The sequence below is a fragment of the Tyto alba genome, unplaced genomic scaffold (genome assembly GCF_018691265.1).
Source record: "Tyto alba isolate M040663 unplaced genomic scaffold, T.alba_DEE_v4.0 Super-Scaffold_5, whole genome shotgun sequence".
Classification (NCBI taxonomy): Eukaryota; Metazoa; Chordata; class Aves; order Strigiformes; family Tytonidae; genus Tyto; species Tyto alba.
Window position 1 is genome coordinate 1597995 of NW_024881326.1, and position 14224 is coordinate 1612218.

Below are 14224 nucleotides of genomic sequence, written 5' to 3' on the forward strand. Positions count from 1 at the left end.
CCTTCAAAAACACACAAAACCCCACAACTCTGACCATCTAAGCAACACGTTTTATCTGTATTTTAATTTCTTTCAGGAGATGTAGCCCCCACCCCCCACCCCAGCCTCCAAAAATCCCACTTACCAGGAATTCTGTTTCATGTTTTGGCAGCAGCTGTGACCACACGAACCTTTTCTTCAGATGTTTTATAACCTGATGCAAAAATTTTGGCTAGGAACAGTGACAGCACCAAAAAAATAAAAAAAAAATTAGTTGACAAATAACAAGAATCTTACTTGTTTACCAAAAAATGGCTCATATATGTACCACACATTGCTATAAGTATATATATATTTCTACATGAAATATGACTGAGGAAAAGGATTACAACAATTGTGAGAAAAGCTAACAAAATTACAGATGTGAAACCGTACATAAATTTTTCCACTGAACCTGCTGTCAGCTTGCTCTCATGAGAAATGAAAAAACTTTTTTCTCAGTTTGAAGCTGAGCTTGCAAAGGAATTAATCTGTAGAAAAATATGAGATTTCATTAGGATTCCCCAGAGTCATCCCAGAAAGGTTACAAACCACCCCAGGGTGTTTGTTTCTCTTCCAAAGGGTCACAAATTAATGATATTTAGTTTTACTTTAACAGCTGCTTTATTCAGCAAACTGTTGCAATTAGAGGTTGTAATATTATACAAAACTGGGGGAGCAGGGGGAAGGGGAGTAGAATGAGAGTAAATACACAGAGTATTTCTGCAAAAAGAACAAAATGTAAAATACACGGGCAGAAGAGACTGCAACTCTTTAAACGGAACACGACGATCCCAGAGCACAGGCTACCGTTACCAGGACAAAAATAAAACATAAAAAGCTGCAGCGGGAGCCCGAGATGACATTGTTTAAGCACATGCAGGCTTCTGAGGGCGAGGCGGGGCACTGACACGAAGACACGTACCTGTTGGGATGAGCGGGGTGCGGAACTCGGGGTGTGCCAGGAGAAAACCCATTTAACACCAGTTACAGCCAGGCTCTGGGGCCGGACCCCGGCACTGGGCTCCGCACTGAGCCAACCCGCTCTTTTAAGCGCGTTTTTCTCACAGAAAGCCATCAGCGGCGAGCCAAGCTTTGGGAAACACCGATCTCTCAGTAGAAGGATCTCCTTCCCCCGAAGAAAAAAAGAGTTAGAACTCTGGGAAACACCGATCTCTCAGTAGAAACATTCGGCCGCAAAATGGCGGCGCAGCGCTTCCGGCGGTGACGTCACCAGCGCGCCAAGCTGGGGGGAGACACACCGGAGCGCGACCGCGAGGACCGGCGCATGCGTGAGGCGCGCGGCTCCCCGCCGCCCCCTGCCGGCCGCTCCCGCCCCCGTCGCGCATGCGCCCTGGCGCCGACGCCCCCTCAGAACGACGACAGCCCGGGGTGGTCAGCCAAGGGTTAATTTCTGAAAAGCGCTTCAGAAATATCTTACGAGAATCCGTTTCTATTTGTTGCAGAGAAAAAAAAAAAAAAAAAGGAATTTTTCAGCAGTTTCTGAGGAAGAAAGGGATGAGGGGTGGCGGGTCGGAGGCGCTGCTGTTACTGTGGCAGGTCCAGCACAACAGCACCCTGTGCGATGCCTAAATGGGGCACAAAAGTAACATTTCAGGCTGAGGGACAGCCTGGAAAAAGAAACGCATGAGGAAAAGCCAAAGAGGGGTGCACAGCCTGTAAGAGAACAGGTGATTTTAATTACCACCTTTAATTACCAAGGCTGATGTAAAAGCAGAAGGGATCAGAGGTGTCTACTTAGCGCAGCATGCTGCGGGGCGTATGTAAAGTTAAAAAAACCCCACAGAAAAATTGAACAGCAATAAAAAGCCCTGAGAATCGCTGTAAAGAAAAGCAGGCTTCGGTAATGAGAGTGGCGTGGCTCTGAGGAAGGAGAAGTGGCACCGTCGATCACGCTGAAAGTTGGGGAAACGTGCTCTCCCAACATGGCAAGTGGCCTCAGTGCTCCTGGCTGGTTTTGCAGGGTAAATCCCCGAGGAAGCACAACAACTCGAGAAGCTGCTTGACCCAGCGGTACAGTTGGGATCGCTGTAGTCCTTTTATTTGAGACAAGCGCCTGTGTACAGAAGGGGTCTAAAAGAGGTATCAAAAAGCAACGGGTTGGGAACAGAGGGAAGGTGAAGTGCTGTTCCTCTTCTAAGTAGCGAAAGAGCCGTGGGATAATACACCTGATAAGATGAACTACCATGGCTGAAGTTAATCAGCAAGTTGTCAACAAATGAAGAGAGAAGCAGCAAGACACAGATCTAACTCAGTGGTACCTCCACCTCCAAATGAGAGAAATCCTATTTCTCTAAGGATAAATGTCCTTCCTCTTATTATTGTCTACGGTGGTTAGCAGATCACCAGCATCTCTATATGTAACACAGAAAATTAGACATACATATAGAGAAAAATAACTTTATGTACCTACAAAACATAGTATTTTTGAGCTCTAGTAGAAGCTCAGGCAAATCACTGAAGTCTACAAGTGCTTTCCACAGCACGCTGTACTGTATCCCCCTAGGTGTAGCTTGTCAGCACAGGGACCGGGAGGATGGCACCCGCATCCATTCTTGCCTTGGAAAAGCAGAAAATTACACTCAGCGGAAGCCAGAGGTCTCTCGGTTATAGGCATTGCAAAGCTCGATGCGTGGATGAGACGTACTCACACATCTAGTTGATGACAAAGAGATCTTTGCTACTGAGGCGATGACAAGTAAATGGTAAGAATGTGCAACTACACTGTTCCTGTCTTGAGGAAACCAGCAGCAGCTATCAGTCCTTGCGAGGAGGTCGGTTGGTCTGAGAAGCGTTTTTCTAAGTCAGGAGAAAGCACAGGCAGCAGCTGCGCAGAAGGGGCATGCTTTGGAGTTGAAAACCCTGCTCTACAAAAAGGAGCTTGGCTGTTTGGCACAGCTGGTCAGAACTGGACTCAGGTGTGTAGCTGCAGCATATCAAAAGTGGCATTTAGCGATGTTTTTAATTAAAACAACCAGCTTTCAGTAACACGTCGGGTGTTGTAGGACTGGTTTTGTCCAGTTACTGTGCTACGAGCACTGCAGACTGTGGTATTGTTGTGTGCTACCACACTGTTGCTGGTGTAGGTGTGACCCCAAGTCTCTGCTATCGCACAGCTATTTGTGTGGCTGGGTAAGTAGTAACTCATGAGAGCAAAACCCAGAGTGTAACAGCCACGTAACACATCAGCTGTGATGGTCCTTTTCCCCGAGAGTACAAATAATGCCGGAACCTGCTGACTCCAAGGAAGCCTCTGGAATCACTTACAGCCCAATATTATTAATATCGGAGGCAGGAACTGTGCGGAGGGACCAGAACAGCTCCGGGAAAAGGAGTGTTGGTGATCTGTCACCCTGCTCACTAATAGTATGAGTAACAACACCCCTCCTCACCAGGAACAGGGTTTCTCTTGTTGGGGGAGACGGAGCCATTTTTATTTAGATTTTACTGCTTCAGTCAGTCTATCTTTTTGTCTTCTCTTGACCTTAGAAATATTGTCTCTTTTCACACATGCAATCTGATAACAAAACAAAACAGAAACAATGAAAGCAAAGCTAAGCCAGGAACGGTTAACAATATCCCGCGTGGTTGGAATGGCTTATTTATTCCTCTGTGCTAGCCTAAGGAGAGAGAAGTAACAATTGTTATCCAGGTAACTCAGGATCGTTACCCAGGCTGGGACACCTCTTTCTGGAGGAGCTTCTGGTGATATCAAGGGTCCCCTAAGCTGCATTTCTGCTCTGTTATTTTTATCCAGTTCATTAAGTATGATTCAGAAAAACCTGTTCACCCATCCTCTCTCCTGTTACCTGGCACCATTTGTTATCGTTGATTCCATCTCCACAGCAAACAGATAAACTTTGCATTTCATTTAAATGAGCAACTATACCATTTAAGCATAATTTTTTACCACCTTCTTTTTCTTTTTTTGCTTTCCTTAAAGGAAAGGTCTTAGTACACCACTTGCTGTAATGCACTGCCATTAAAACTTTTTGGAAATGGTAAATTCGGTGTTCAAACTTTGGTTGTTAGATAGGGAGTCCCCTAATGCCTCACTGTACTGTCATCTGTTGGAGTTATTTTTGTTCTGGGTCAATCATATTGTTGCTTACAATAATTCTAATAGGAAGAAAGAGAAATCTGGGTGTGATTCACTACTGTGCATTATTCAGCACTTGGTAAACATCCAGCACACAGCTCTTTCCTAACTCCTCAAGAGCACTGGCATGAGGCGGTGCAAATCAACATTTTGGGGATGAGGATTTCATTCCTTCAGCCTGCCCCCGGTCATCCAAACACGCTTCCTGCAAGGCAGAGCAGCTTGAGAGCCAGAGCTTCAGAACCTGCCCAGCTGCTGGGTATGTTCATTTGGAAACAATTAGTCTAAATTAGTCTCCACAGAGGAGAAAAGCAGTGCTGAGATTGCCATGCCAAGTTATCAGGCTCCCTCCAAACAACTGGAGGAGGCCCAGCCCCTCAGCAACAGCCTGGTGATGGCTGTCAGGAATCCAGGATTTTGGTTCCAGACACGCAGCGGAGGGAAGTGGTGTAAGAGTGAGAGGATGCTGAAAACACGCAGGACATTAAGTAGCATGTTCTGTTAGTGGGCAGTGGCACCACACTCGCACATACAACGCAGCTTCTTAATGACATCCTTCGCTGTCACTGAGACAAACCCCTCTACAAGAGCTTGCTGGCTTTAGCTGTGTCACTTTATAGAAAAAGTAAATCAAATCTATTCTTCTGACTCACGCTTATTTCTAAAAAATACAGACTTGGTTATCGAGGGTTCAAGTGCCACCTTCTTTGCTGAGGAACAAAAGACTATCAGACAAATCCATGATGGCTGAAAAATGCCAGTAAAAACTCATGTAAGTGCCAGTACTGTATCATGGTGAACCCTGGGAAAATATGACATAAATAGCGAGCAAATGTCTGTAAAATGTTTTCTGACGTGCTGTGTTATGTTAGCACGCATCACCTGAAACAGGTCTTCAGGCCATGGTTCTAGCATCCCATTACCAGTGTATGAAGACAGCTTTGTCCAAGCAAGCTGTCAAGCTAAAAAGCTCCTTTGGTGTTTCCCCTCTCATCAAAAAAAAATAAAAAATACAAATAGGATTAGCTGCATAAGTCAGGATTACTTTTAGGAAATCACATTCAGGGCATTTGTGTTTTAACAAGTGTGGGTGAAATCAGAAACTAATGAATTCAGGAGTTGTGCTACTGGCACTCCCATCATGTCCCCCCAAATTTCCCTGAAGGAAAAGTACTGTAGCAAATGGATTGCATAGAGACACAGCGCTGTAGTTAAGTCCCTGTGCTCAGCAGCTGTCACTCCTCTCTTTATATACACGCGTGTGTTTGGAGCTGAAAGGGGCAACTGAACTTGCATGAAGAGAGAGCTGCTCTGGTTTTTGTATTTTCTTGCTCTCACACACACGTCTGTAGAGTCTGCAGAAAGCACTCTGAGCATTTCTGGGCTCTTGCTCATTACAGCAAGTATTAAAAAGAAAAGAAAAAAAAAGAAAACACAAAACCAACCCTAAACTGTCAGACACAAGAAATATTTGCCTCGGTCCAGTATCAGCTTTCCGGCAGGAGTGGAGGGGATTAATGGCTGCTGGCAGGCTGCACGGCTTCGCTGAAGCAAGTGCTCCGGGAAGATGGAGAGCTCCAGCAGGCTCAGAGACATAATTCACACCAGATGCCTTTGCTCTGGGTTCTCTTTCTCTCCCCTGGTGTGATAATGATCCTGATTTATTAGTGAAGATACAGCAGCACCCTCTTCCCAAGCGGTGTGCTGTCTTTACAGCCTCTTATTAATACTCTTTATCCCTCCCATTTCAGAAAGAGCAACAATACGAGGCGGAGGAGAAGCTGTTGCCTAGAGATCAGACCATGATGTTGATGCCCAGGCCATGTTGTTTGCCAAGCATTATTAACCAAACCCGTGCAATTTCTGCATGGCTTGTTTGGTTGTAAACAGGTTTATAGGGTGGCAGTGTTAAAACGGGCAGGAAGGACACGCGGCATCGGCATTCCTTCGCGCACAGGGGCAGCACACACAGCCAGTTCAGGTTTCCCACCCGCACGCTTTAAGATGCAGCAATTTTCAAATCCCGGGCTCGCCATAAAGGTGGGAAATACTTTCCAGAGTCAGATTTGGATTTTAAATCTTGGCTTTCTTAGCGCTATTGTCTTTCTTCTTCCATCCCTTGATGAATCCCGGCCGGCCGTGGCCTGCTGTCTGGAACTGAAGTGTCTCCTGACATTCAGGACCAGTGACAAACCCCGCCAGCCGGCCGGCTCGCCCGGCTTTCGGCAGGCTGCAGCATATACACCAGCAGCACCCGGTTTCTAACTCGCACTATTTGCATCCAGCACTTCACACATACAGGATGAGCCTGTAACATAAATAACACTACCCCATCTCCCACTCATTTATGTAATCTCTGCCTCCACACAAACACATGGTTAAATAGACTCCAAAGGAAAGCCCCGGTTGCTCGGGACTTGCATTTTGCTCACTGGCCCATCAGCTAAATCAAATCCTGACGCACAGAGCACCCGTCAGGTCATGCAGACTGACTCCCTTTTGTCTGGTGCAAAGCTCATCTTGTCAATTTGCAGGGCAGGATCCCTGGAACCCCTCTGATCTATCACTGATCGTCAGGCCCAAGCCGGGAAACAAGTCAAGAGTTCAGCGTCGTGGCATTACCAAAGGATAATCCAAAGCGTCACCCAAAATGCCTGTTTTATTGGACAAATCCAGTTCTATATCCATATGCCCTGTTCTCGGGCCAACTTTGGGCTGGTGGAGCCTTTCTTGAGGGAAGCAGGGTGACAGCTGGCATCTGACAAGGGACATAAAGCCTGAGAGCATCCAAGCTGCAAAGCAACTCGATCCCCACTTGCTGAAACTCCTTCCCAGGCCTGAACCCCTCGGGATCCATTCATATCGCTGGGTGAGATTTTGGGTTTGGGGTAAATTTAAGCTAATTGCTTCCTCTGGCAGCTTGTTTCTCTCACTAAGCTCAGGTTGTTAAAGGTCTGGGTCGAAATTTAAGATAGCGCTTTTGTAGACAGCTCATTATGAGAAAACAAGAAGTACAAGCATGCTGAGCCATTTGAAAGTTGGGAACAGCAGGCACATTTTTACTAAATTAATGATTATAATTACTAGTAATACACACCGTCCTAAGTGCAGGGCACTGGCCCAGACTTTTTGTTCAAGACAGGCTGCTTGAGTGGGACAGCGGGATGGAAGCCACCCGCAATGCAGTGTAACACACGCCTGAAAACTCCTTCTGGAGCAACTACAAAAGGCTTCACAAGCTGCAAGTTTCCTGCAGACACGCGTTGGGATCCCCCGCCTATGTAGAAATCTTGCTGCAACCATCTCAGGACGGTTTTGTCCCCTTGGGATTAGATTTCTACAACGCTTTCTTCGTGGGATTGCACCTCAGAACTATTGGGGAGCAAAAGGTAATGTGAGATCCCACTTACCAAGTCACGCGTCGCCGTAAGAAAACGCCACGTAACTGCTCTGGGCCCTGCAGTCGCTGCCAGCGGGCTCCAGGTGGAATTCAGGATGTTTGATTTTCACCCGTAAAGCACTGAGTTCTTTGGCAGCAGTGGGTGCCCTTTCCCTCTGCCAAAATGCTGCAGCTGAGACCAGAGAGAGAAATGAGTTTGGGGCATTGTTCATGTGAGGAGGAGTGAACTGATGGCAGAGAAGTCTTTATGGAGCTGCCGCAGCCCTCAAATTCTTAGCTGAGTCAGCTAAAGCCAGAAGTTAATAGTCTCTTCATGTGCTGAAACACTCATCGATGTTTCATTGGTTGTAGGAAAGAACAGTCTAAGGAAAAAAGGAAATATTTCAGCATCAACCACTCTGTTATGTATTTCAATGTGTGGCACAGGCCTTTCAACACTTTCGTAACTTACACTGCCACCAGTGAGCTCACAGCTACATTTGCATTGTTGTTAAAGCTGGGCCAGAACCCTACCTCTGAATCTGAAATTGTTTCACATCCAAACTGCTCAGGGCGTAAACATGGTTTAGAGCACTTCCCAGCCTCAAAATTTCTAGCACTGAACAGATCCTGTGGTGGCTGACACATTGGGAATCTGCCTGGGTGCAGAGTGAACAGGTATGTAAAGATTTTCCGTGGCTCCAAATGTCTATTTAAAGACTCCACCCTCCCGTCCCTGTTCGAGAGCTTTTGGGCTTTTCTGTACTTTCTCCTCCTCCTCCGTTCCTCCCTGTCTAACCACCCCCCATCTCTAAAGGCAAGCCATTTTCTCCGCTGTCGAAGTCCCATCTTTTGTCCTTGTGCTAAACTTTCACTGTTGCCTTACTCCCTGCTAACTCACTCCTCTCCAGACCCCCGGCTCTGCCTGCCACCCACCTCACCCCGGGGGGGTTAACCCACCCCGCTCCCGACTCACCGTCCCCCTGGCTGCGTGGCGCTGATCAGACCCCGAAGCCCGGGGCTCCCGCTGGCCCCCGAGCAGTCCGAGCTCTCGCTGCTCAGCGGTTCAGTCCCGGGAGGTGTCCCCTGGATCGCGGGCCAGGCGTGATGCAGAGGCAGGGCGGGCGCGGGGATCCGCCTGGTCTCGGAGGAGCGGGAAGTGTTGGGGAGCTCCGGAGCGCACCGGGGTCTCGTGGCTCTCCCAGCTGGCAGAAGGGGAGGCAGGAGGCATCTATAGATTCAGGGGGCTGGAAGGGAGGGAAGGACAGGGCATTGAGACGGCAGGGACTGAACCCAGTGGAGGGCAGAAGCTTCCCTGTGCTCTCAGATTAAGAAAAAAAAAAAAGGGGGAGGCATTACATTACCCAGTGCCCAAAGCCCTTCTCAAGCAGCAAGACACTCGCTTCCGAGGGACACCACCCCTGGGACTAGTCCCATTAGACAGCTGCTGCCTACACTACCTGCGGTCAAAAGTGTATTTTTAAACAAATTGCAGGAACCAAGTTTGAAATTCACAGGTTTTTTGGTTTTGTTTTTTTTTTTTTTTTTTTTTTTGTGTCGTTAACAGGCAGGAGAAAATAAGCGGTCATCTGTCTAAGGAGACAAAAAGCTGGTAATAAACTGTCTTATTAAAACAAATTACTTAGATCTCCTCTCCAAAGCTGGCAGCCCAGCAGTGTTAAGTCTACTATCTGCCCATGCTTGGCTTGTTTTTTAATTACGGCAGAGATAGGGGTGACAATCTAATTACACTGAAATGTGAATCAGGGCTTAGCACAGCACATCCCGTGCATGACCCAGGAGATACTGAGGGAGGAAAGAGTTTCCAGGATGGAAAGAGACAGATACTTTCATTTATTAACGTTTTTTCAAACAAGGGCCATCTTGGAACCTGTTGAAGAGCGGCCCCAGCAGAAATACACCGTGACCTTAAGGACTGTGTCTCAGGCAGCCTGACAGGGTTGTGTGTAAACCATCGGCGCTGACCGTGAGCCAAGCAGAGAATCAGAGGTTTGACCTCCTGCAGTCCAGCCGCCTGTCTAACTCGTGATCTTGTTCCCGAGCAGATGGAGAGGAAGACACAATGTCTCCTAACTACCGTGTGACTGAGAAAAGGGGCCTTTTCCTCTCCACTACCTATCCATGCCTCAGCACCGGCAAATCCTTAAACAAAATGTTTAGTCAAAGTAACATCCCCTTGTTATTGAAATGGGGGCAGACGCAGAGCACTGACCGGTCAGTGGGTACAGCACCAATCCTGTATCACCCCTCTTCTCCCCCATCCTCCTTTCCACGTTTGGATCACGGTTACTCCTGTTAGAAGTGCAAGAACAAAGCCTACGGGGGAACCTTCTGCATAGTCCAATTAAATGCCACTGCTCCAAAATATCAGTCCATCTTATGGCTGCTTCCAGAGCACAGGCCGGAGGAGATCTCCGCTCTGCCAGCCCTTAGCTGGGCAGTGCTCGTGCTGCCCGAGTGCCACCTCGCTGGCAGAAGTCTGCAGCTTTCCTCCTCTCCTGTCCTTGTTACCCCTCTCCTCGGTTCCAGTACTGCACTGATTTTACTCCATGCTCAGCTCCCCGTTAGTTACGGGCAGGGAGCTCCTTCAGACAAGCGCTGGTGCTGCCAAGGGCTGAAAAGGATAAACGCGGTCTGTGAGCTCCAGGACTGAAGCGAGACTAAGACAGCTAAGGCTGAGGATATGGGAAGTTATGTTTAAAAATAAGAAATAAAAGCAAAGCCTTTCCTGTCAGCTCTTGCAATGCTTCGGGAGAACCAAGTATTTCCTTGGGCAATAGGAAACGAACGGGTATTTCTTACAGCAGTACCCACATGTCAGCAGGAGACTGTAACTGCCTCTTGGTGTTGATGCCAAGGACTGAAGGAGCTGAAGAGCTTAAAAGTCATTTTCTGATCCTTTTGCACCATCACATTTCTCTCCAACTCGGGGCTGATGTACATGGAGAAGAGATCACAGGAAGAAGTTTGATTTCCTGAAGTAATTGGTGAACACGCCCTGTTGATTAATGGAGTTGCAATATCCCAAACTGCAAAGCTGGTTCCATTTTCCAGCATTAAATTTCCCCTTTTTTGTTTGTTTGTTTGTTTTTAAAAAAAGAAAGAAAAAAGTAAGCTGAACACTACTCCAGCATCATTTCAAGTTTGTCTATCCCAGACTGACAACCCTCTTATCAGTTACTGTCACCCCAGGAAAAGGATTTGACACATTCTATATAGGAAATGTATTTTTATGGCCATGTAATAATGAGCTGATAGCTGTTTGTCCCCTTGAACAGCCAGGCAAGCATTCGTGGCTCTGAGAAACCTTCTTCTCGATTCCAGTCACAGGTGTGCCAGACTGGAGCCCGCAGATGAAATGGAAACACTATTTTCATCTACATCAAAACACGTTTTCAGCTTCTGATGGAGACAGAAAGGTGCTGGGTCACATTCAGCTAGGTGTGTGACAAAGGAGCCACTCTGGGCCAGCAGCTACAGAAGGGTGTTAGGAAGGAGGACTGGAACCAAATTTATCTTTCCGAGAAATCAGCTCACCATCATCTACTCGAAACTGGATTCAAGCCTTCAGGTTTGGAAAGGATCACGCTAATACATTTCTCATCACTCTACTGTTGCATAATTTCTAACCTGCAGAGGAGGGGAAGGGTTTCCCCCCGTGTGGAAGCAGGATTTTGCCAGAGCAAGCAGCGGGGTATCGCAGAAGTGAGCCACACACCGCGGCTGGGCCTTCCCCCACTGCAACAGATTCAGCCTGTTGCCCAGCGGGGGAGCAGAAAGAGGAAAAAGAAGCAGATAAAAAAGTTACCTGAGAACCATCCCAGGTCGGGTACAGATGTGAAAAGCAGGCAGGATTCCAGTCAGCTGTAGTGCTGTTTGGGGCAGGACTTGCAAACCGTCTCTATAGCAAAGCCAGGAGTGCGTTGCTGCTTTCAACAGGAGACTTAAGACATGATTTTTGGCATGTTTAGATACGTGCCCAAAAGATGCATGTGCAATCACCACAAATGCACAACCACTTGCTCCTAATTAGCCAAAGGGTATGTATTAACCTACCTGTCCCCTGCAGCACCAAATACACGGAATCATGCAAAAGTCTCATCTTTCAGTCCGCGACACTCTCTCGCCTGTGTGGAAAAAAGGTCGTGCAGAGGTGCCACCATCCTACAGGCATGCTTTGAGATGTCATTGCTGCTTAAATTCTTTGGAACCGGGGGATGAAAGGTGCCACACGAGCCCCCCCCCAGCACCCTGGGGAGGATGAGTCGGCCTGGCTCTGCTCCGCAAAGGAAGAAGCTGGATGGAGAGAGGGAAGCCCTGTTATTTTTCTTCATCACCCTGAAATCCCCTCCTGATCCAGCTCCGGGAGTGTGGCTGTTTGGAAGGCTTGCCTGACCTCTGTTTTTTTTTCAGGGGGTAGAGAGGGAGGGCTGGGTTTCAAAGAAATGTGCGATGCGAAAGACGTTCTGTTATTCCAGGATTGTGCTGGGATAATTTCCAATGATCTTTAACCTTTTCAGACCAATGGATTTACGTCTGGCTACACCAGCAAGTAATTTTGATCTTGGTCTTCGGTCTGGCAAATTAGGAATCTGAAATCAGAATGAGTCTAATGAAAAACAAAATGTTTGTTGATCCAGTTGCCTGTTACAGCCTCAACATTGAAGCAAGCGGAGCCTCAGTGCTCTCTGTAAACTGTTTTCTACGGTAGAGTAAAAGTGCATTAAGGGGAGGCAGTTTCCATCGCAGCTGTGGAGAGCAAATGACCAAAATGCCTGTTCCTGGTACATCAAAGCTGCAATTACAAGCTCATTATTTAAGCAGTGTATTTCTGATGCTTAATCTTCCTGGATTCATTCAGACACTTAGAAATCTTTCTGAAAGGATCCTCAAAAACTCAGCAGGTCTGAGTAATTTTGAATATTTTATTCTACATTCCTCAGAACAGATTTAAATTAATTACATTATAACCTCTGTGTTTTAATAATTGTAAAACCTGCAGGGGAAGAAGTGAAACCACTTTGCGCTTAATACGAGTTTACCAACATCGTCCATAATGTTTAAAGAAACCCAATACCAATAAAACCGCACAAACACTCTCCCCCTTGATTTTAAGAACAATTTACATCTTTTAGCTTTTTTTTTTTTTTTCTTTTTCAGATTTAGCGAGGCAATGATATGGAGATTAAATTAGCAGAAGTACTACAATAACAACATTATTTTCTGTGCTCTTTATGAGCTAATGTCTTGAGGCTCTGAAACAATTTTTATGTCGGGCAAGATGGAGCCTGGCTTCCAAGCAGACAAAAGCACAATGTCTTTCAGCAGATTAAGCAGCTCCTACCTGCTAGTGATAGATCAAGCTCCTTATTTATTGTTCTTACAGGAACTTTGTTTCATTGTATTATAGTTAGTACTCTTGTGGTCAATGAAATCTGCCATACTTAACCCTCCTGTTAGGTTCTTTCTTCTCTCCATTATCCTGCCAAGCAATTTAGTTCTTTCTTAGTCAATAAATTGCTACAGAATTAAATTACTATTGCTGTGGAAATTAGTCATAGAGTACAGGCAATATTATATGGGGCCCGATTAAAATATGCTCCTGAACAGAGCACGACAGCTCTATTCAACTACATAAAAGTGATCCATCAGTTCTTTTCAGTCTCTTTGGGCTAAATTCTATTACTTGAGTGTAAAACTAGGAATGACTCTGCTGATTACACTGAAATCCCTACATGTTTAACTCTAATGAAGCAGAGAGCAGAATCTGGCTGTTAGCCACTGTCAAAGAATTTGCATTTACATTATTCTCTTATTGTTAATTCTGAGATTCAGTGGGGCTTGCCCAACCCTTGCTAGCTGGCTCGCAAAATGTCTCAAGAACATAACAAAATAAACCGGCCGTGTCATTCCTAGAAGCTGCACATCTTTTTCTTCTTTACTAGTAGGGTAGCACTGACCTGGTGGCCGGTACTTCAGAGTTTTATCTTTAACACCCCCGAGCCTGAAAGCTGGCTAACAATGACTGAAGGCGTGTTATTAAACAACCAGCAGCAACAAAATGAATGCATCCGTCTCCTTTTAGCCCTCTCCAGGAGGATGCTGGGTTTGATATAAAGGCACAAAAAGCAATGTCCCCGTTCACCAGGGCTGTGGTGCGGTCGGGCTGCTGCCCCTCCTAACAAATACAGTGACCTTTGAACTCAGGCTGTAATGTGGAGGTCTCTCCCGCTCCCCAATACCGCACACTAATGGATTTACCAGCCTTCAGCATTCTTCTAAAACTCTTTTATCAACGGGGGTGAACTCTGAAGGGCCGCAGGGGCCCAGCCAAAAGCAATTACTGCAGCTTTGCTGTTTCCATGGCGCTGTAACAAGGGGAACATAGAGTTAAGATTTCACCGGGAGAACAACAAACTTGTGGTATCTCGGTGGTTTACTCACCTAAGAGTGACCATGCTGTAGCTTCCCCCACAGCTGCCTCCCACCAGGATCTCCAGGCTCGCAGCTCTTGTGCAGTCCTGAAATGGAGATTCACTTGTTCAACATGTATAAACTGGGATAAATTTATGTAGTCCGTTAGCTTTCTTCACCAGGAAAGCAAAACCTCAAATTGTTTCGTGGGGTGATTAAAACCATCACTGAATGAGACACAAATGAGGAACTGAGGAATGTAACGTAACTGC

The 14224-nt window shown here is 46.5% G+C and overlaps 1 protein-coding gene across 1 annotated transcript in view; it reads right to left on the minus strand.

The window, feature by feature from the left end:
- CUNH8orf48 (chromosome unknown C8orf48 homolog) overlaps window positions 1-14224 on the minus strand; it is a 117154-nt gene that overhangs the window by 4565 nt on the left and 98365 nt on the right. Inside the window, exons 16-22 of the mRNA XM_042807251.1 lie at window positions 13983-14059; window positions 11595-11834; window positions 11347-11481; window positions 10353-10470; window positions 8494-8764; window positions 7549-7900; window positions 125-211 (exon numbers count right to left, since the gene is read on the minus strand). The gene's annotated coding sequence lies outside the window, so the exon portion shown is untranslated. The remainder of the gene's footprint in view (window positions 1-124; window positions 212-7548; window positions 7901-8493; window positions 8765-10352; window positions 10471-11346; window positions 11482-11594; window positions 11835-13982; window positions 14060-14224) is intronic.